The sequence below is a fragment of the Gorilla gorilla genome, chromosome 6 (genome assembly GCF_029281585.2).
Source record: "Gorilla gorilla gorilla isolate KB3781 chromosome 6, NHGRI_mGorGor1-v2.1_pri, whole genome shotgun sequence".
In the NCBI taxonomy this organism is placed as follows: domain Eukaryota; kingdom Metazoa; phylum Chordata; class Mammalia; order Primates; family Hominidae; genus Gorilla; species Gorilla gorilla.
The window spans coordinates 115765432-115787051 of NC_073230.2; the positions used below are offsets into that span (position 1 = coordinate 115765432).

Consider the following 21620-nt stretch of genomic DNA (forward strand, 5'->3'; position numbering starts at 1 on the left):
GAAGGAAACCAGAATATTTCACCCCAAAATATACCTTCTTGACAAAAATATCTTTAAGCCAGAGGCAATTGGAAAGCAACAGTTACAGAAAGAGCTATCTGAGCTGCTCTTTCTTACCTTTGGCAGGCCATAAAATTCCAGGGAAAAGGATGCAGGGGGTCTTCTGCCTCCCCTTTCTACCTAAAGACAGAGATACTAATTCTCTCTTGCTTATCAGCTCAGACACTGGTACCGGCAGGGCCAGAGGATTCTGGGAACAAACTTGACTATTGTCTCATAGTTTTCTCACCTTTTGGGAAAAGTTGGTTATTCCTTTGTCTTGTTGTTTCTAAATTTATTGTTCTTTATTAGATATGCTATCTAAGCTGGGACCCTAAGCCACCATCTGAGAGACACTTTTGAACTGATATTTCCCCTGCATAATGAACACTGCATGCTTAAATTAAAATGCTTGGTTTCGCCAGGCACGGTGGCTCACACCTGTAATCCCATCACCTTGGGAGGCCGAGGCGGGTGCATCATTTGAGGTCAGGAGTTCGAGACCAGCCTAGCCAACATGGTAAGACCCCCGTCTCTACCAAAAACAAACACACAAACAAACAAAAAATAAATAAATATACATATATATATATATAAATTAGCCAGGCGTAGTGGCACGTACCTGTAATCCCAGCTACTTGAGAGGCTGAGGCAAGAGAATCACTTGAACCCAGGAGACGGACGCTGCAGTGAACTGAGATATCACCACTGCAGTCCAGCCTGGGTGACAGAGGAAGACTCCATCTCAAAAAAAAAAAAAAAAAAAAAAACGAAGCCTGAGCATGGTGACTCACGCCTGTAATCCCAGCACTTTGGAAGGCTGAGGCAGGTGGATCACCTGAGGTCAGGAGTTCAAGACCAGCCTGACCAATATGGTTAAACCCTGTCTCTACTAAAAATACAAAAATTAGCCAGGTGCGGTGGGAGGGCGCCTGTAGTCCCAGCTACTTGGGAGGCTGAGGCAGGAGAACTGCTTGAACCCGGGAGGCAGAGGTTGCAGTGAGCCGAGATTGTACCACTGCACTCCAGCCTGGGCAACAGAGTGAGACTCCATCTCAAAAAAAAAATAAATAAATAAAAATGCTTGTTTTTCTCTTATCCATCTTTTGTGACAAAAGTGTCCCATCTACAAACTTATGAGGGTTGAGAAAAGAAATTATATTTTCTCCTCTTCACCTGAAACTTGGATCAAAAGATGACTCATGAGGCCAAGCTGGAGATCCCCCATCTCCCTTGGGTTAATGTAGAGGAAAGGGTTAAAAGGAGATTGGAATGCTAGAATGGATTTGTCACTTAAAACCTACTAACCCACACTGGGAGGGTCCAGAAGTCATAACTTTCACCAAATACTTTGAGAAATAGATGTGTGGGGGAGCCCCAGCATCCCTGAACAGTGCTATGATTGTGCTTTTCTGTAGGTTGGACCTTACAGTGGGGACCTGGATAGAGCACCCTTGACATAGCTAATTCTATCTTAGAAAAAGGCTTCATTTTATATTTCACAGGGCACTTTGCATACAAGGATAAGACGTTTTGTTTAATAAACAAATAAAAAATAAAGACCACATCCAGTGAGATAAAGACACAAACAAGCACACCCTTCCACTGTCAGTTCTCATCATCAGAAGACTCTATGACTGTAAAAGATCAGGCCTTCAGCAGCTCCAAATGGCTGCCTTAATGACACTGTCTTGCAGTCACTTACAATAAGAACTTGGTGTCTGCAGCCAAAAGCTCTGCCACCTCAAGGACTTGCAAGGCTGTCAGACCATCTGGCTCAAACCAGGATTCCTTTTGTCTTCTTAGCCCTCCCTGGACTGGCTTATTAACACTTTCTCCTATACTTTTTCCTCTTGATTTTAAATGTGACTTTGTTATGGAATGTTTAACCTGTAACATTTATATATTGATTAAGTATACTATCATGTATGGTTTGCAATATTGACTGACTTGTGGAATGTCTTGAGCCTGTGTGCCTGAAGCTCTGACCACTGAGTGAGCAGGAAGTACTAAAGGGGATTGTTTCCTTGGGAACTCCATGCAGCTTCTGGCTTTTGTGATTGGAACAGTATCAACAAAAGCCTGACAGTGTGGAAAGACACAACCACACATGGACCTGGTTATTTCTAACCTTGCACCAATCATGACAGAATTGCAGTCACTCAACTGGAAAACTTAAATGCAATGGGTATCATTGAAACCTGGTGTGGCAGGGGCTAAGTGGTGGCACTCATCTATCAAAGGCAAGGTGTGTATAGTTACCATCTTAGACAGCTGAGGCACAGCAACAATCAGAATAGTGTGACTTGTGTAAATCCAGGGTGTTGGCTAGCTAACCACGGTGTTCCTAAAAGTAAAATAGATAGGAAGCCTACTAAGTTCTTACTTGATCTGTATAAACAGAAAACTATCAGGTCAAGTGAACAAAGGTTTAATTTGAAACACAAAAACAGAGAATCATTCCCTCTCAATTAATTCCTAGACTTGAGCCAGTTCACAGACCCAGAAATACTTGAATGAAGGGGAGGCCAGGTTCTGTCCAGGAAGTACCCTGGTACACTATTGAAAATTTACACTATTAAACTTTCTCCCATCCTTCCCCAAAGGGACCTACGGCCTTTTACCAGCATAACTGTGCATTGGGGAAAAGGAAGTACAGATCTTTCAGGACTACTGAACACTGCCTCTGAATTGACATTGATTCCAGGATACCCAAAAAGTCACTGCGGCCCACAAGTCACAGCAAGGGCTTATAGAGGTTAGGTTAGCAATGGAGCTTTGGCTCAGGTCTGACTCACAATAGGTCTGGTGGGTCTGTGAACCCATCATGTGGTTATTTCCTCAGTTCCAGAATGTATGATTGGAACAGACGTGCTTGCCAGCTGGCAGAATCCCCATATTCCCTAACCTGTGGAATGAGGGCTATTATGGTGAGAAAGGCCAAATCGAAGCCATTAGAGCTGCCCCTACCTAGGAAAATAGTAAATCAAAATCCACTGATTGCGTCCCTGAAGGGACTGCAGAGATTAGTGCCACCAACAAGGACATGAAAGATGCAGGGGTGGAGATTCCAACCACATCCCCATTCAACTTTTCCATCTGGTCTGTGCAGAAGACAGAAGACAAATGGATCCTGGAGAGTGACAGTGAATTATTGTAGTTTTAACCCAGTGATGACTCCAATTGCAGCTGCTATACCAGATGTGGTTTCATTGTTTAAGCAAACTAACACAACTCCTGGTACCTGGTATATAGCTGCTGATGTGGAGAATGGCTTTTTCTCCAACCCTGTCCATAAGGCCCACCAGAAGCAGTTTGCTTTCATCTGGCAAGGTCAGCAATACACCTTTACTGTCCTACCTCAGAATTATATCAACTATCCATCTCTATGTCACAATTTAGTTCACTGGGATCTTGATCACCTTTCCCATCCACAAGGTATCATTCTGGCCCATTATATTATGCTGATTGGACCTAGTGAGCATGAAGTAGCAAGCACTCTGGACTTACTGGTGAGGCATTTTGTGTGTCAGAGGGTGGAAAATAAATCCAACCAAACTTCGGGGCCTTCTAGCTCCATGAAATTTCTATGGGTCCAGCAGTGTGTGGCATGTTGAGATATCCCTTCCAAGGTGATGAATAAGGTGTTCCATCTGGCCCCTCCTACAACCAAGAAAGAGGCACCATACCTAGTAGGCCTCTTTGGATTTTGAAGGCAATGTGTTCCTCCTTTTGGTGTGTTACTCTAGCCCATCTACCAAGTGACCTGGAAAGCTGCTAGTTTTGAATGGGGCCCAGAATAGGATAAGGCAGAGGCAACAGGTCCAGGCTGCTGTGCAAACTACTCTGCCATTTGGGCCATATAACCCAGCAGGTCCAATGGTGCTGGAGGGGTCAGTGGCAGATAAGGATGCTGTTTGAAGCCTTTCATTGGTCCCCATAGATAAATTGCAGCAGAGGCCCTTAGGATTTTGGGAGCAAGGCCTTGCCATCATCCACAAATAATGACCCTTCTTTTGAGAGGCAGTCTTGGCCTGCTACTAGGCCTTAGTAGAAACTGAACACTTGACCATGGGCCACCAAGTAACTATGCAACCTGAGCTGACCATCATTAACTAGGTGTTAACTGACCCACCAAGCCATAACACTGGGCATACACAGCAGCCCTCTATCATCAAATGGAAGTGATATACACATAACTGGGCCCAAGCAGGTTCTGAAGCACAAGTAAGTTACACAAAGTGACCCAAATGCCCCTTGTTCCAACTACACTGCCTCAGCCTGCACCGATGGCCTCATGGGGAGTATCCTATGATCAATTGATACAGGTCCCAGTTTACAGGTGGTTCTGCATAATATGCAGGCACCATCCAAAAGTGGACAGTTTCAGCAATACCATCCCTTTGTGGGACATCTTTAGAGGATAGCGGTGAAGAGAAATCTCAGTGTGTAGAACTTTGGACAGTGCACCACGTTGTACACTTTGCTTGGAAGGAGAAATGGCCAGATGTGGAATTATATACCAATTCATGAACTGTAACCAATGGTTTGGCCAGATGGTCAGAGAATTGAAAGAAACATAATTGGAAAATTGGTGACAAAGAAATTTGGGGAAGAGATATGTGGATGGACCTGAGTGGGCAAAAGATGTGAAGATGATTATGTCCTTTGTCAATGCTCACCAAAGGGTGATCTCAGCAGAGGAGGACTAATAATCAAGGAGATGGGATGACCCATTCTGTGGATACTAGTCACCCTCTTTCCCCAGCTACCCCTACCATCGTCCAATGGGCTCAAGAATAAATTGCCCAGGGTGGCAGAGATGGAAGTCATGTATGAGTTCAGCAACATAGACTTCCACTTAGCAAAGCTGACCTGGCTACAGTCACCTCTGAGGGCTCAATCTGCCAGCAGCCAAGACCCACACTGAGCCCTTGATACAGTATCATTGGCTTGGGTGGATCAGCCAGCTACCTTGTGGCAGGTTGATTACTCCAATCTCTGGAAACACCCTCACATACCCAGAAATAATGCTTTACCACTTCTCCGGGTATTCCTCAATCCAGTCAACATGACACCTAAAATTAATGATGACAAGTCCACCTCTTGTCTGTACTTAATCTACACACCTACACACCTCTCTGTAAACTGAACTTAATCTCCAAATAAAGACAATAAAAAGGTAATAGACCCACCTAACCTGATACAATTATCCTGCATACAATAAAAAACTAATCCCTTACCCAGAAGAGGGGGTAAAGTCCTTGAATGATGTTTACTTGTCTCCTGATATTTCATAACTTAAATACTATGATGTAAAATTAACAATACTTAAATACTGATATAAAGTGAATATATCTTTTTTTTTTTTTTTAGACAGAGTCTCGCTGTGTTGCCCAGGCCAGAGTGCAATGGCATGATCTCAGCTAACTGCAACCTCCACTGAGTTCAAGTGATTCTCGTGCCTCAGCCTCCAGAGAAGCTGAGATTACAGGTACGTGCCACCATGCTAATGTTTTGTATTTTTAGTAGAGATGGGGTTCCATCACTTTGGCCAGGCTGGTCTCCAACTCCTGGCCTCAAGTGATCTGCCCACCTCAGCCTCCCGAAGTGCTGGAATAACAGGCGTGAGCCACTGCGCCGGGTCTCTAAAGTCAATATATCTTATGTTAAATGATTAAGAGAGGAATGAAAACAAAGATATTTGTTTAATATATGTGTGTATACACATACACACACACACACACACACACAAATGTATTCTGAACAAAATAGGGAGAAAATACTGATGACAATTACAGTCCTCATTTCTGTAACTGGTCACACAGTCATAACTGGTATTTATAACTACTTTCTTCCAATATCCATTCTGTATTCTCTTTGCCCTCAGCAAGCACCTCAGCTAGTCATGGTTCTTTACCTGGTGGGGTGAACCTTCATTTCTGAAGGTCCTGGGTCAATTGTAGTCCTGCTTGGATTGGGTTGTTGTAATTTTCCATTGACTTTAATCACAGAGTTTGGTAATACTAAGAGATGCCCTAAGGGATCTTCTGTATTCCAGACATACTCTCCCTTAACCCCAATGTGGAGTACTCATCCAGTTTCCCCTTGGTAGTCTGGATCAATTTCCCTAGCCAACATGGTAACTCCTTTGTTTGCCTGTTGACTCACAGGCATGAGGAGCCCAAAGTGACTGGGTGGCAGTCTTAACTTCCAGTTGAATGCAATCATTGTTGTGTCTCCTGGTGGCAGCACTCTTCTCTGGTGCTAAGACTTGTAGGCCAGCAGAGCATAAAGTCACAGGAACAGGAAGCAACATTTTTCTAGTGGGTCAATAGGGATAATGGCAAATGGTGCCACTCCCACTTCCATCATGGAATGGGCAACATTTCGTTCTTACTGGCACTTACTCTGGATATAGATTTGCCTTCCTTGTATGCAATGCTTCTGACAAAACGACCATCTGTGGACTTACAAAATGTTTACCCATTATCTTGGCATTCCACACAGCATTGCTTCTGACCAAGGAACTCACTTCCCAACCAAAAATGTGCAGCAATGGGCTCATGCTCACGGAGTTCACTGACCTTACCAAGCTCCCCATTGTCCTGAAGCAACTGGCTTGATGAATGGCATTTTGAGTCACAGTTACAGCATCAACTAGGTGATAATACTTTACAGGGCTGGGATGAGGTTCTCCAGAAAGCTATATATCCTTTGAACCAGTGTCCAATATATGGTACTGTTTCTCCCATAGCCAAGATTCACAGTTCCAGGAATCAAGGGGTATAAATGGGAGTGGCACCACTCACCCTTATCCTTAGTGACCCAGTAGCAAAATGTTGTTTCCTGTTTCTGTGACTTTATGCTCTGCTGGCCTACAAGTCTTAGCATCAGAGAAGAGCGCTGCCATAGGAGACATAACAATGATTCCATTCAACTGGAAGTTAAGACTGCCACCCAGTCACTTTGGGCTTCTCATGCCTATGAGTCAACGGGTAAACAAGGGAGTTACTGTGGTGGCTGGGGAAATTGATCCAGACTACTAAGGGGAAACTGGATGAGTACTCCACATTGGGGTTTAGGGAGAGTATGTCTGGAATACGGAAGATCCCTTAGGGCATCTCTTAGTACTACCAAACCCTGTGATTAAAGTCAATGAGAAATTACAACAACCCAATCCAAGCAGGACTACAATTGACCCAGACCCTTCAGGAATGAAGGTTCACCCCACCAGGTAAAGAACCATGACCAGATGAGGTGCGTGTTGAAGGCAAGGGGAATACAGAATGGATATTGGAAGAAAGTAGTTATAAATACCAGTTATGATCATGTGACCAGTTACAGAAATGAGGACTGTAATTGTCATATTTCTCCCTATTTTGTTAAGAATACATTTGTATTTATATATACATATATTAAACAAGTATCTTTGTTTTTATTCCTCTGAATCATTTAACATAAGATATATTGACTTTATATCAGTATTTAAGTATTGTTAATAATACATCATAATATTTAAGTTATGGGATATCAGGAGACAAGTAAACATCATTCAAGGACTTTACCTCCTCTTCTGGGTAAGGGTTTAGTGGTGTTTTGTTTTGTTTTGTTTTGTTTTGTTTTTTGAGACGGAGTTTCTCTCTTGCTGCCCAGGCTGACGTTCAATGGCATGATCTTTGCTGACTGCAACCTCCGCCTCCTGGGTTGAAGCGATTCTACTGTCTCAGCCTCCTGAGTAGCTGGGATTACAGGCATGTGCCACCACATCCGGCTAATTTTGTATTTTTGGTAGAAACAGGGTTTCTCCATGTCGGTCAGGCTGGTCTCCAACTCCCCACCTCAGGTGATCCGCCTGCCTCACCTTCCCAAGGTGCTAGGATTATAAGCATGAGCCACAGGATAATTGTATCAGGTTAGGTAGGACTATTACCTTGTTATTGTCTTTATTTGGAGACTAAGTACAGTTTACAGAGATGTGTGTGGGTGCCAAGTTGACAAGCAGTGGACTTGTGATGGTTAATTTTAGGTGTCAACTTGACTGGATTCAGGAATACCTGGAGAACTGGTAAAACTTTATTTCTGGGTGTGTCTATGAGATGTTTCCAGAGGAGATTGGTGTGTAAGTCAGTGGAGTGAGTGGGAAAGATCCACCTTTGATGTGGCCAGGCACCATCCAATCAGCTGGGGACCTGGATAGAACAACAACAAAAAAAAGGCAGAGGAAAGATGATTTTCAATCTCTTTCTCTCCTGGAGCTAGGATATTCTCCTTCTGCCCATAGACTTTAGAACTCCATGTTCTTCAGCCTGTGGATTCCAGGACTTACACCAGTGGCCTCCTGGGTTCTTAGGCCTTTGGGCTTGGACTGGGAATTACACCACTGGTTTCTGGACTTTTGGACTTGGACTGAGCCATGCTATCAGCATCCCATGGTCTCCACCAGCTTGCAGGTGGCCTGTAGTGGGACTTCTCAGCCTCTATAATAGCATGAGCCAATTCCCCCAGTAACTCCCTGTCTTATATCTATAGCTATAGCTATACCATATTGGTTCTGTTGCTCTGGACAACCCTGACTAATAAATACACTGGCAGATATAGAAACAGATAATGACAGCATTTTCGAATACAGGTTAAAATAATTTTCTGAAATCAACTCTAATAAAAAGGACAACCACTTATGAAACATTTCCTGCCATATGGACCTATATAGGGAGAAGATATTTTCCAGTAATGACTTTATGATTATAATTAACATTTAAAGAAATGAAGAATGACAGCTTTTATAAGCAGTAGCTGGAATTAGCTGTAGTGAGAAAAAGGGAAGTCCTCCATTTTTACACTTTCTAGTCTCAAGTGTGTTGTTTCCACAACTTCACCCCTCTCTTATTATTTTAGTAAAATCCTTCCCTGTGTCACCCTCAACACCAAAAAATATATTAATTAAAAGCATTCTCATTAAAAATCTGTTGTGTCTTTTTATCTGCATGCATTTCTCGTTAAGTCCTGTGTGGTCTTATCTATAACAATAAAACTTCATCATCACAAGATTGCTGTCTCTGGTATTAGTTCTGATGAACTGGTTTTAGAGTCTAAGTCTCAAGAGACTTTGTTCACAGAGCAGGTTTTGCTTATGTGGACTTAGGTGGACACCCATGGCCACCATAGTCACTTTTGCTGCCAATGCCCAAGACAATAAAATCTTACTATTCTACTAAATCCCTCAGCTCATCTGTAACTCCACCCTGGCTGTTCCTTTACACTTGAGAGGCCTCAGTTGGACTTCCGGGGTATCATGGATTTGGTCCACAGCTAAACATATATTCTCAACCACTTAGTCCTAAATTTTGTGGCAAAATATCTATGGTGATAAACAAACATTGGGAACTTAATATAGTCACAGAGAGTACATACTCTATTTTATGCAGACAACCATGGACATGTGCAATAAATGATGTTAGTTGTGTGTATGTGAACAGAGTTTAGTGTTATCAAAACTGCCGAAAAGCTAATTCGGCACCTTCAGCGATGTGTCTGTTTAACATTCTGCTGCATAGTAATTATGCATAAATGGGAAGCAGTTTTCATAAGTTGTGGTGATTACTTTTACCATGCCAAGTTTTATAGTGTTTTTAGTGTGTGTGGCCGGGGGGAGATTTAATAATGTCTGTAAATAATGTCGATGTCAACAGAGTCCCCTAACATCATATAAATCCAAACAAAGGCACCAGTCCAAAGACTGATCCACCAATTTCTGGGACCCCCTGGGCAGTAGTATTCACCTGCTGGCACTGGAATCAGATTGTGTGTTTTCTTCAGTGTGCCTCTATCCTCTGGGTTGATTATCCCCCATGCTACACATACCAATGCTTCCTCATCCTTATATAAAAGAACATTGTACATCAATTAACTTTTTATCGTTCTCCTTTCAAAAAGCTGGGCCCCATGCTTTAAAGCCCCCTAATGTTACAAAACTAGAAAAGAAATGTATCAGAGAACACATGGTCACCTTTGTTCCTGGGAACCAGGTGTTCAGAACTGACACAATATCACAATATAACCCGTGATCCTAAACATCTGTTCTCATGACTAACACCATTCAGGACCCAGCAAAACACTTCTTTGCATGTCTTGCACTATGTATGCCCTATGATCTCAAAATGAAAGTTGACTCCCCCTGAATGACTTGAAGGTTTCTGGGATGTATCTGCTGACTTCTGAGCTGTTGCTTTGACACTGGGGAGATGTGAGAGATGGAAACATCTAAGTAAAATACAAATGAATTAATTTTTTAAATCTTTCTTCTCAGCTTGAATGCACTCACATTCTTATGCTAACTAAGTAGCATTTCCCAATAATGTCAAAGCTTCTCTTAGCACTCCAATTCCAGAGGGATTAGTTTAGTTCTAGGGTACTCACAAATTAATATGATATTCACAATAGCTCCATATGACCCCTTAGGAATATATATTTAGCAATATTAACCAATTCATATTACTACAAAATTATATATTTGTAGGTTTGGATACAACATTCTTGAAACTGATACCAATTTTCACATTGCTACTTGATTCTGGATATTGCTTTAAGAGATGGAAGAATCACAACATATGCAATAGTAATTTGTATAATATTGGTATATAATAGTGTGTGGATTTTTGACCCTAAATCCAAAAATGTTTCAAAGGAGTCACTGACTGCATAGAAATTTTTATAATATGTTAAATAATTTATTTCACTTTTGTTTTTATTCTACATGAGTAATAGAACAGCAGCTCTCAAAGTGTGGTCTAAAAGTTCCTGGGAGTGCCAAAACCCTTTCAGGGGGCCCACAACAACAAATTCTGTTTTCATAATAATACCAAGGTGTTATTTGTATTTTTCACTGTGTTAACATTTGTATAGATGGTAAAAAGTACTGATGGATATAATTGATGGTGCCTTAGCACACATCAAGCCAGTGGCACCAAATTTACTAGTAATCACTGTATTCTTGCTACTGCACACCACAATTTTTTAAAAGCTGAACTCTCATAAGAATATTCTTAATGAAGCAAAAAGTACTTCTGCTGCATAACAAAGTATTATCGTTATCTTGAAAAGAAGCATTTTTGTAATTAATATTATACTTCCAAGCAAAAATCGAATCTTAAAAAACCTTGTGTCACTGTGAACTTGATATCTTCCCAATACTTCAAGATTCTTCTGATGAGGTCGATGGTGATAGTAAGAAATGTGATTTTTTTGGGATCTTGTATAATAAAATGTGTCAACATTTGGAAAATTGGCATAACTCAGTGGACCCATATTTTCTAAATGACCATTGCATGACGTTACAAAATCATGCATGAATAAAAAAATCCATTCAAAGTGCAAGACAGACTGATCGACTTTAATATAACAGATTATGAAAGTTCATTGATGTAGTTTCAGGCTTGATATTGTTACAGTAGGTAGTCAGACATAAGCAGCACCAGGGAAAGGCAATCCCCCAATAGATAAAAACACCTGAAACTGGTGATCCGCAGCTTCCCAATAAGATCTCAGGAGTTGGGTATATGGGCTCAAGCATGCACATTAATGGGCAAAAGGACAGAGTTCAACTGGTATATAACCTCCCTCTAGGAGCATTTGAATGGTAAGGGAAAAACGCCACAAGTGAGCATGTGCACAATTTCAGTAAACACACTGGGCCTGCAGCCCCTCCCAAGTGCTAGCAGAACACTGCACATGCGGACAGCCCACCCCAAGGGAAGAATCAGGGAAAGAAGGGATGCAACACCCACTCACCCCCAACCAAAGCATGCCAAGGTATAAAACCCCAAGTCAAAGGTCAAACCGTGCACTTGAATCTCTCAAGTCGCCCGCATGGCCCTCTTCTAATTGTACTTTACTTTCGTTCCTTCTCTAAAACTTTTTACTAAACTTTTTCTCCTGCTCTAAAACTGTCAGGCCTCTGAGCCCAAGCTAAGCCATCATAACCCCTGTGACCTGCATGTATACATCCAGATGGTCTGGAGCAACTGGAGAACCACAAAAGAAGTGAAACAGTCAGTTCCTGCCTTAACTGATGACATTCCACCATTGTGATTTGTTCCTGCCCCACCCTAACTAATCAATCGACCTCGTGACATTCCTCCCCTGGACAATGAGTCTCATGATCTCCCCACCCTGCCCCTTGTGACCCCCGCCCCTGCCCATAAGAGATAACCACCTTTAACTGTAATTTTCCACTACCTACCCAAATCCTATAGAACTGCCCCACCCCATCTCCCTTTGCTGACTCCTTTTTCGGACTCAGCCCACCTGCACCCAAGTGAATAAAGAGCCTCGTTGCTCACACAAAGCCTGTTTGGTGGTCTCTTCACACAGACGCATGTAACATTCGGTGCCGAAACCCAAGACAGGGGACTCCTTCAGGAGACCAGCCCCCTGTCCTCACCCACAGTCCGGGAGGAGATCCACCTATGACCTCGGGTCCTCAGACCAGCCCAAGGAACATCTCACCAATTTCAAATTGGGTAAGTGGTCTCTTCACTCTCTTCTCCAGCCTCTCTCGCTACCCTTCAATCTCCCTATCCTTCCAATTCCAGTTCTTTTTCCTCTCTAGTAGAGACAAAGGAGACACATTTTATCCATGAACTCAAAAACTCCGATGTCGGTCATGGATTTGGAAAGACAGTCTTCCCTTGGTGTCTGATCATAGCGGGGATGCCTGCCTTGATCATTCACCCACACTCCATTGGTGGCAGGTCAATTGCAGGGACACCTGCTTTGGCTGCTCACCCACATTACAGCCCAGGACTCAGTCAGGGATGCCTACTAGAAGCCTGGCAGCTGCCTACCTCCATTTCTCCATGTCTCTACCTTCCTCTTTAAACTTACCTTCCCCACTATGGGCAAGCTTCTGCCATCCATTCCTCCCTCTTCCCCCTTAGCCTGTGTTCTTAAAAACCTAAAACCCCTTCGACTAACACCTGACCTAAAACCTAAACATCTTATATTCTTCTGTAATACCGCTGGGCCCCAATACAAACTTGACAATAGTTCCAAGTGGTCAGAGGATGGCAATTTTTATTTGTCTATCCTACAAGACCTAGATAATTTTTGTCAAAAATTAGGCAAATGGTCTGAGGTGCCTTACGTCCAGGCCTTTTTTTACACTTTGCTCTCTCCCTAGTCTCTGCTCCCAATGCGACTTGTCCCAGATTTTCCTTCGTTCTCTCCCGTCCACTCCTTCGGTCTCCACCCTAAGCTCAGAGTCCTCTGAATTCTCCTTTTCCACTGACCCCTCTGACCTCTCTCCTCCTCCCCCGGCCGCTCCTCGCCGGGCTGAATCATGTCCCAATTCTTCCACAGCCTCCAGTCCCCCACACTATAACCCTTCTATTACCTCCTCTCCTCACACCTGGTCTGGCTTACAGTTTCGTTCCGTGACTAGCTCTCTCCCACCTGCCCAACAATTTCCTCTTAGAGAGGTGGCTGGAGCTGAAGGCATAGTCAGGGTACATGTGCCTTTTTCGGACCTCTTCCAGATCAGTCAGCATTTAGGCTCTTTCACATCAGACCCCACTAAATATATACAGGAATTCCAATATATAACTCAGTCCTACAATTTAACCTGGAGTGACTTAGATGTCATCCTGACTTCTACCCTCTCCTCAGATGAGTGAGAAAGAGTTTATAACCTAGCCCAATCTCACACTGACGACCGCCGGCATCATAAGCCAGGCCTCCAAGAAGGCACCAGGGCAGTTCCCCAGGAGGGTCCCCAGTGTGGATACCAAACAGGCTCCCAAGATATAGCTAGGCGAGATTACATGGTCTCTTGCCTAGTTGAGGGGCTCAAAAGGGCAGCACACAAAGCTGTTAATTATGAAAAACAAAGAAACCACCCAAGGTAAGGACGAGAACCCAGCTCAGTTCATGGCCCGCTTGGCGGCTACCCTTAGACGCTTTACAGTCCTGGACCCAGACATTAGGAAAAAACTCCAAAAACTAGATTCCGGCCTTCAAACCCCACAACAAGATTTAATTAACCTCACCTTCAAGGTGTTTAACAACAGAGAAGAGGCAGCCAAGCGACAACATATTTCAAAGCTGCAACTGCTTGCCTCCACCATAAGAAAAACCCCAGCCACACCCATGGCACACAAAAACCTCAGAACAACAAAACCGCAACCTCCAGGCACTCCTTCAAAACCTCCTCGTGGACCTTGCTTCAAATGCCAGAAGCCTGGCCACTGGGCCTCGGAATGCCCACAGCCTGGGATTCCTCCTAAGCCTTGTCCTGTCTGTGCAGGACCCCACTGGAAGTCGGACTGTCCAACTTGGATTACAGCTGCTCCTAGACCTACTGGAGCAAAAAGCCAAGGCTCCTGGCTGACTTCTTCCCAGATCTCCTCGGCTTAGTGGCTAAAGACTGACGCTGCCCAATCATCTCGGAAGCCCCCTGGACCATCACGGATGCCGAGCTTCGGATAACTCTTACAGTGGAGGGTAAGTCCATCCCCTGTTTAATAGATACAGGGTCTACCCACTCCACATTACCGTCTTTTCAAGGGCCTGTTTCTCTTGCCCTCATAACTGTTGTGGATATTGACAGCCAAGCTTCAAAACCCCTTAAAACTCCCCCACTCTGGTGCCAACTTGGACAACATTCTTTTATGCACTCTTTTTTAGTTATCCCCACCTGCCCAATTCCCTTATTAGGCAGAGACATTTTCACCAAATTATCTGCTTCCCTGACTATTCCTGGGCTACAGCCACATCTCATTGCTGCACTTTTACCCAACTCAAGGCCTCTTTCCCATCCTCCCCTGGTATCTCCCCACCTTAATCCACAAGTATGGGATACCTCTACTCCTACCTTGGTGACCAATCATGCACCCCTTATCATCTCATTAAAACCTAATCACCCTTACCCCACTCAACGCCAATATCTCATTCCACAATAGGCTTTAAAAGGGTTAAAGCCTGTTATCACCCACCTGTTACAACATGGCCTCTTAAAGCCTACAAATTCTCCTTAAAACTCCCCTATCCTACCCATCCAGAAACTGGACAAGTCTTAACAGATTGGTTCAGGATCTTCACCTTATTAATCAAATCATCCTTCCTATTCATCCTATAGTGCCAAATCCGTACACCCTCCTATCTTCAATATCCCCTTCCACAACTCACTATTCTGTTATCGACCTCAAAGATGGCTTCTTTACTCTCCCCTTGCATCCCTCCTCTCAGCCTCTTTTTCACCTTTACTTGGACTGACCCTGACACCCACCAATCCCAGCAACTCACCTGGACTGTTCTGCCCCAAGGCTTCAGGGACAGCCCGGACTACTTTGGCCAGGCCCTTTCTCATGATCTGCTTTGTTTTCGCCCATCTGCCTCCCACCTTATTCAATATTTTGATGACCTTCTTCTTTGCAGCCCCTCTTACCCATCTTCCCAGCAGGACTCTATCCTGCTTCTTCAACATCTCTACTCAAAGGGGTACCGAGTATACCCCTCCAAGGCACAAATTTCTTCCCCTAGCGTTACCTATCTCAGTATAATCCTCCATCAACATTCATGTGCCCTTCCTGCAGACCGTGTTTAGTTAATCTCCCAGACCCCAATCCCCACCACCAAACAACTCCTTTCCTTCTGAGGCATTGTTGGATATTTCCGACTCCAGATACCAGGCTTTGCTATCCTAACCAACCACTTTACAAGCTCACAAAAGGTAACTTAACTGATCCCATAGACCCTAAGTCTTTTCCCCATTCTACCTTCCGCTCTCTCAAAAAGGCCCTGGAGACAGCTCCCACACAAGAACTCCCGACTCGTCCCATCCTTTTTCCTTACACACAGCTGAAATAAAAGGCTGTGCTTCTGGAGTCCTTACACAGGAGCCAGGCCCACGACCTGTTGCCTTTCTATCAAAACAACTTGACCTCACAGTTCTGGGCTGGCCCTCATGTCTGTGTGTGGCAGCAGCTACCGCTTTAATACTTCTAGAGCCCTTCAAAATCATAGGCTATGCTCCAATTACCTTTACAGTTCTTACAACCTTCAAGCATTAATATCCTCTTCACACCTTTCACATTTATTGTCTGCCCTTCAACTCCTCCAGCTCTATTAGCTCTATTCACGCTTTGTTGAAACTCCAACAGTAACTATTACCCATGGGCCCAGTTTCAACCCAGCTTCTCACTTAGCACCCAACACAAGTCCTGAACCACATGACTGTATTTCCCTAACATACATGGCATCTTCCCCCTTTCCTCATATTTCTATTCTTCCAGTTCCAAACCCAGACCACACTTGGTTTATCGATGGAAGTTCTTCTAAACCCAATCAATTTTCACCAGCTAAAGCTGGATATGCTGTCATGTCCCACACCTCTATTATCGAAGCTGCTGCACTTCCTCCCTCCACCGCTTTCCAACAAGCCGAAATGATTGCTTTAACTCGTACGCTCTCTCTCGCTAAAGGAATGCACATTAACATTTATACTGACTCCAAATACTCCAAATATGCTTTCCATATCCTCCATAACCATGCTGCCATCTGGGCTGAAAGAGGCTTCCTTACCACACAAGGCTCTTCCATTATCAATGCCTCTCTAATAAAAGCCCTCCTTAAGGCTGCTGTCCTGCCGGCCAAGGCTGGAGTCATTCATTGTAAAGGACACCAGAAACCTACAGACTTTATTGCAAAAGGAAATGCCTATGCTGACAGGACAGCAAAAGAATAGCCAATGCCTCCACACCTGCTAATATTCCAGCCCCCACTCCAGAGGGCCAGCATTTTTCTTTCTCCTCTATCACTCCCACCTACTCTGAAAATCTGCTCTACCAGCCTTTTCCAACTCAGGGCTAGTGGTTCTTAGATCATGGAAAATTCATTCTTCCTGCCTCACAAGCTCAGTCCATTCTTTCTTCCCTTCATGACCACTTCCATGTGGGATATGGAAGTGGTCATATCCTGCAGCCCCTCATCTCCTGCAGCCCCTCATCTCCTTCACTTCATGGAAATCCATCCTTAAGACCATCACCTCTCAATGCTATGTCTATCATACCACCAGCCCCCAAGGCTTTCTCAGGCCTCCTCCTTTTCCTACGCATCAGGCTTGTGGATTTACTCCAACACAAGATTGGCAGATTGACTCTACTCATATGCCCCATGTCCCTAAACTTAAATATCTCCTGGTTTGGATCGACACCTTCACCAGATGGGTTGAGGCCTTTCCCACTAGCTCCAAAAAGGCTACTGCAGTCATCTCTTCCCTTCTAACAGATATAATTCCCCAATTTGGCCTCCCTACTTCTATTCAATTTGACAATGGTCCGGCTTTTATTAGTCATATCACCCAAGCTGTTTCTCAGGCTCTTGGTATTCAGTGGAATCTTCATACCCCTTACCGTCCTCAATCTTCAGGAAAGGTAGAATGGACTAATTGTCTTTTAAAAACACATGTCACCAAGCTCAGCCTCCAACTTAAAAAGGACTCAACAGTACTTCTACCAGTTGCCCTTAGAATTAGAGCTTGTCCTCTAGATGCTACAGGGTACAGCCCATTTGAACTTTTTTTTTTTTTTTTTTAAGAGACGGAGTCTTGCTCTGTCACCCAGGCTGGAGTGCAGTGGCATGATCTCAGCTCACTGCAAGCTCCGCCTCCCAGGTACACGCCATTCTCCCACCTCAGCCTCCCAAGTAACTGGGACTACAGGCGCCCACCACCACGCCCAGCTAATTTTTTGTATTTTTAGTAGAGACGGGGTTTCACCATGTTAGCCCATTTGAACTTTTATATGGACACACTTTCTTGCTCGGCCCCAATCTTGTTACAGACACCAGCCCTCTGGGTGACTATCTTCCAGTCCTCCAGGAGGCTAGACAGGAAATTCGCCAGGCTGCTAATCTTCTCTTGCCTACTCCAGATTCCCAGCTTTATGAAGACACCCTAGCTGGATGATCGGTTCTTTTAAGAGTCTGTTCCCTTAAACTCTACAGCCTCAATGGACCGGACCCTACCTAGTCATCTATAGCACCCCAACAGCTGTCTGTCTACAGGACCCTCCCTATGGGGTTCACCATTCCAGAATAAAGCTGCGTCCATCGGACAGCCAGCCTGGTCTCTCCTCTTCCTCCTGGAAGTCACAAGTACTCTCCCCTACTTCCCTTAAACTCACTTGCATTTCTGAAGAACAGTAATAACCCTTATGACCCTAATACATCCCTTCATTCTATTAGGTCTATTCGTCCTTACCCTACTTTTTGCAACAGGGCTTTACGCAGTCACCCCCACTACTTGGGCTGCGCCCCAAAAACTTGCCATCCCTGCTATCTTCTGTCTAGTCATACTCCTATTCACCATTCTCAACTACTCATAAATGCCCTGACCCTGTTTACACTGCTGGTTTACACTTTTCCTCCAAACTATTGTAGCAGATATCTCCTGGTACTATCCCCAAAATGCCACTCTTAACTCCCTCTTGGAGTGGGTAGATGATCTTTGCTGGCAGGTCACCCTCCAAAACTTCCACCCTGATGAAGTCCTAGTCTTTACTTTTATACTCACTCTTATTCTCGTTCTCATTCTTATGTCTCTCTCTACCTCTCCCCAGCTATCTCCACCACACTATCAATCTCACTCACTCTCTCCTAGCTGTTTCTAATCCCTCATTAGCGAACAATTGCTGGCTTTGCATTTCCCTTTCTTCCTGCGCTTACATGGCTCTCCCCACCTTACATACCTACTAGGCAACATCTCCTGTCTCCCTACATCTCCGAACCTCCTTTAACAGCCCTCATCTTTACTCTTCTGAAGAACTTCTTTACTTTCTAGACAGGTCTAGAAAAACCTCCTCAGACATTTCATATCAGCTAGCTGATGCTCTTCTCTGCATCTACTTAAAAACCTTTCTCCTTATGTCAATTCTACTCCTCCCCTATTTGGACCCCTCACAACAGAAACTGCTACCCGTGTTGCCGCTCCTTTGTGCATCTCCCAGCGAAGACCCACCAGAATTCCCTTAGGTAACATTTCACCTTCTCTATGCTCCTTCACTCTTCATCTCCAAAGCCCAGCAACACACATTACCAAAACCATTGGGGCTTTTCAGCTCCGCATTACAGATAAGCCCTCTATCAATACTGACAAACTTAAAAACATTAGCAGTTACCATTGCTTAGGAAGACATTTGCCCTGCATTTCATTCCATCCTTGGCTACCTTCCCCTTATTCTTCAGATTCTCCTCCCAGCCCTTCTTGTTTGCTCATACCCAGCCCCACAAATACCAGTGAGAGACTGCTCATAGACACTCAACGCTTCCTCATACACCATGAAAATCAAACCTCCCCCTCTATGCAGTTACCCCATCAGTCCCCATTACAACCTCTGACGGCTGCTGCCTTGGCTGGATCCCTAGGAGTCTGGGTGCAAGACACCTCTTTTAGTACACCCTCTCACCTTTTCACTTTGCACTTCCAGTTTTGCCTTACACAATGTCTCTTTTTCCTCTGTGGCTCATCCACTAACATGTGCCTCCTGCTAATTGGACAGGCACATGCACACTAGTTTTCCTTTCCCCCAAAATTCAATTTGCAAGTGGGACCGAATAGCTTCCTGTTCCCCTCATGACACCAACACAACAAAAAAGGATTATTCCACTAATTCCCTTGCTTGTTGGTTCAGGACTTTCTGCCTCCACTATTGCTCTCCGAACTGGAATAGCAGGCATTTCAACCTCTGTCACGACCTTCCGTAGCATCTCTAATGACTTCTCTGCTAGCACTGCAGACATATCACAAACTCCATCAGTCCTTCAGGCCCAGGTTGGCTCTTTAGCTGCAGTTGTCCCCCAAAACCACCGAGGCCTCGACTTACTCACTGCTGAAAGAGGACTCTGTATATTTTTAAATGAAGAGTATTGTTTTTAACCTAAATCAATCTGGCCTGGTATATGACAACATAAAAAAACTCAAGGATAGAGCCCAAAAACTCACCAACCAAGCAAATAATTACATTGAACCCCCTTGGACACTCTCTAATTGGATGTCCTGGGTCCTCCCAATTCTTAGTCCTTTGATAATTGTTTTTCTCCTTCTCTTATTCGGACCTTGTGTCTTCCCTTTAGTTTCTCAATTCATACAAAACCACATCCAAGCCACCACCAATCATTCTATACAACAAATGCTCCTTCTAACAATCCCACAATATCACCCCTTACCCCAAAATCTCTTTTAAGTTTAATCTCTCCCACTCTAGGTTCCCATGCCACCCCTAATCCCACTTGAAGCAGCCCTGAGAAACATTGCCCATTATCTCTCCATACCACCCCCAAAATTTTTGCCACCCCAACACTTCACCACTATTTTGTTTTATCTTATTAATATAAGAAGACAGGAATGTCAGGCCTGTGAGCCCAAAGTAAGGCATCATAGACCCTGTGACCTGCATGTATACATCCAGATGGTCTGGAGTAACTGAAGAACCACAAAAGAAGTGAAACAGCCAGTTCCTGCCTTAACTGATGACATTCCACCATTGTGATTTGTTCCTGCCCCACCCTAACTAATCAATCAACCTCGTGACATTCCTCCCCTGGACAATGAGTCTCATGATCTCCCCACCCTGCACCTTGTGACCCCTGCCCCTGCCCATAAGAGATAACCACCTTTAACTGTAATTTTCCACTACCTACCCAAATCCTATAAAACTGCCCCACCCCTATTTCCCTTTGCTGACTCCTTTTTCGGACTCAGCCCACCTGCACCCAAGTGAATAAACAGCCTCGTTGCTCACACAAAGCCTGTTTGGTGGTCTCTTCACACAGACGCGTGTAACTAAAACTTGCCTAGGTCTCTCTTTCACTCTGCCTTATGACCCTTGGTCAAATTCTTTCTTCTGAAGAGGCAAGAATTGAGGTTGCTGCCGACCCATATGGATTTGCCACTGCTAACAATATTGCAACTAATGTTTAAGGAACTACCATTTGTCAAGTTTTGAATATTCACAATTCTTGAAAAGGCTATTATTGAATTATTGAATGCAGAAATATATATGAAAATCCAGCTAAATTTTATTCAGCCAAATATTAAATGAATATGAAAAAATGTAAAGCAACACTACTCTTCACATTCATATTTTAACAACATATTTGTACAAAATATTTTAATGTATAATGAATTTATTATTTTAAAAGCAATTCATAAAAGTTTTGAAAATTTCTCAATTTTAATTTCCAATACTGCAAAGATCAATGGATAAAATCCACATAAACCAAAGCTTTTGGGGCTCTTAAACAATATCTCAGAATCCTTTTAAGAGTATAAAGTGATTCTGAGATTTTTTTTAATGAGAACTGCTGCATTAGATTGATATAAAGTAAAAATCTATGTCCAAATTTGTCTAGGAGGTCTTTCAACACATATAAAAATAAGCAACAAAGCATTATATCAGAGTTCATTTGTCACAGTATTTTATTTCTTGGTGGAACATAAACTAATGGTTCATCTTACAATCTATAGATTCTTAGATTCATTCAAAAATGAAACCTATGTCAAGAAAACCTGCGAATAATTGCACCAA

The 21620-nt window shown here is 43.6% G+C and overlaps 1 long non-coding RNA gene across 3 annotated transcripts in view; it reads left to right on the forward strand.

Annotated features, from left to right (window-relative positions):
- The window catches only part of LOC129534705 (uncharacterized), a 61968-nt gene extending 41131 nt beyond the window's left edge, over positions 1-20837 (forward strand). Inside the window, exons 2-5 of one of the 3 annotated variants that reach the window (XR_008681390.1) lie at positions 5420-5533; positions 12412-12560; positions 14342-14538; positions 20432-20837. This is a non-coding gene — a long non-coding RNA (uncharacterized lncRNA). Of the gene's footprint in view, positions 1-5419; positions 5534-12411; positions 12561-14341; positions 14539-20428 lie in introns of all 3 variants that reach the window. The other 2 variants (XR_010134545.1, XR_010134544.1) reach the window with 2 other exon arrangements.
- The last annotated feature ends 783 nt before the right edge of the window (positions 20838-21620 follow it).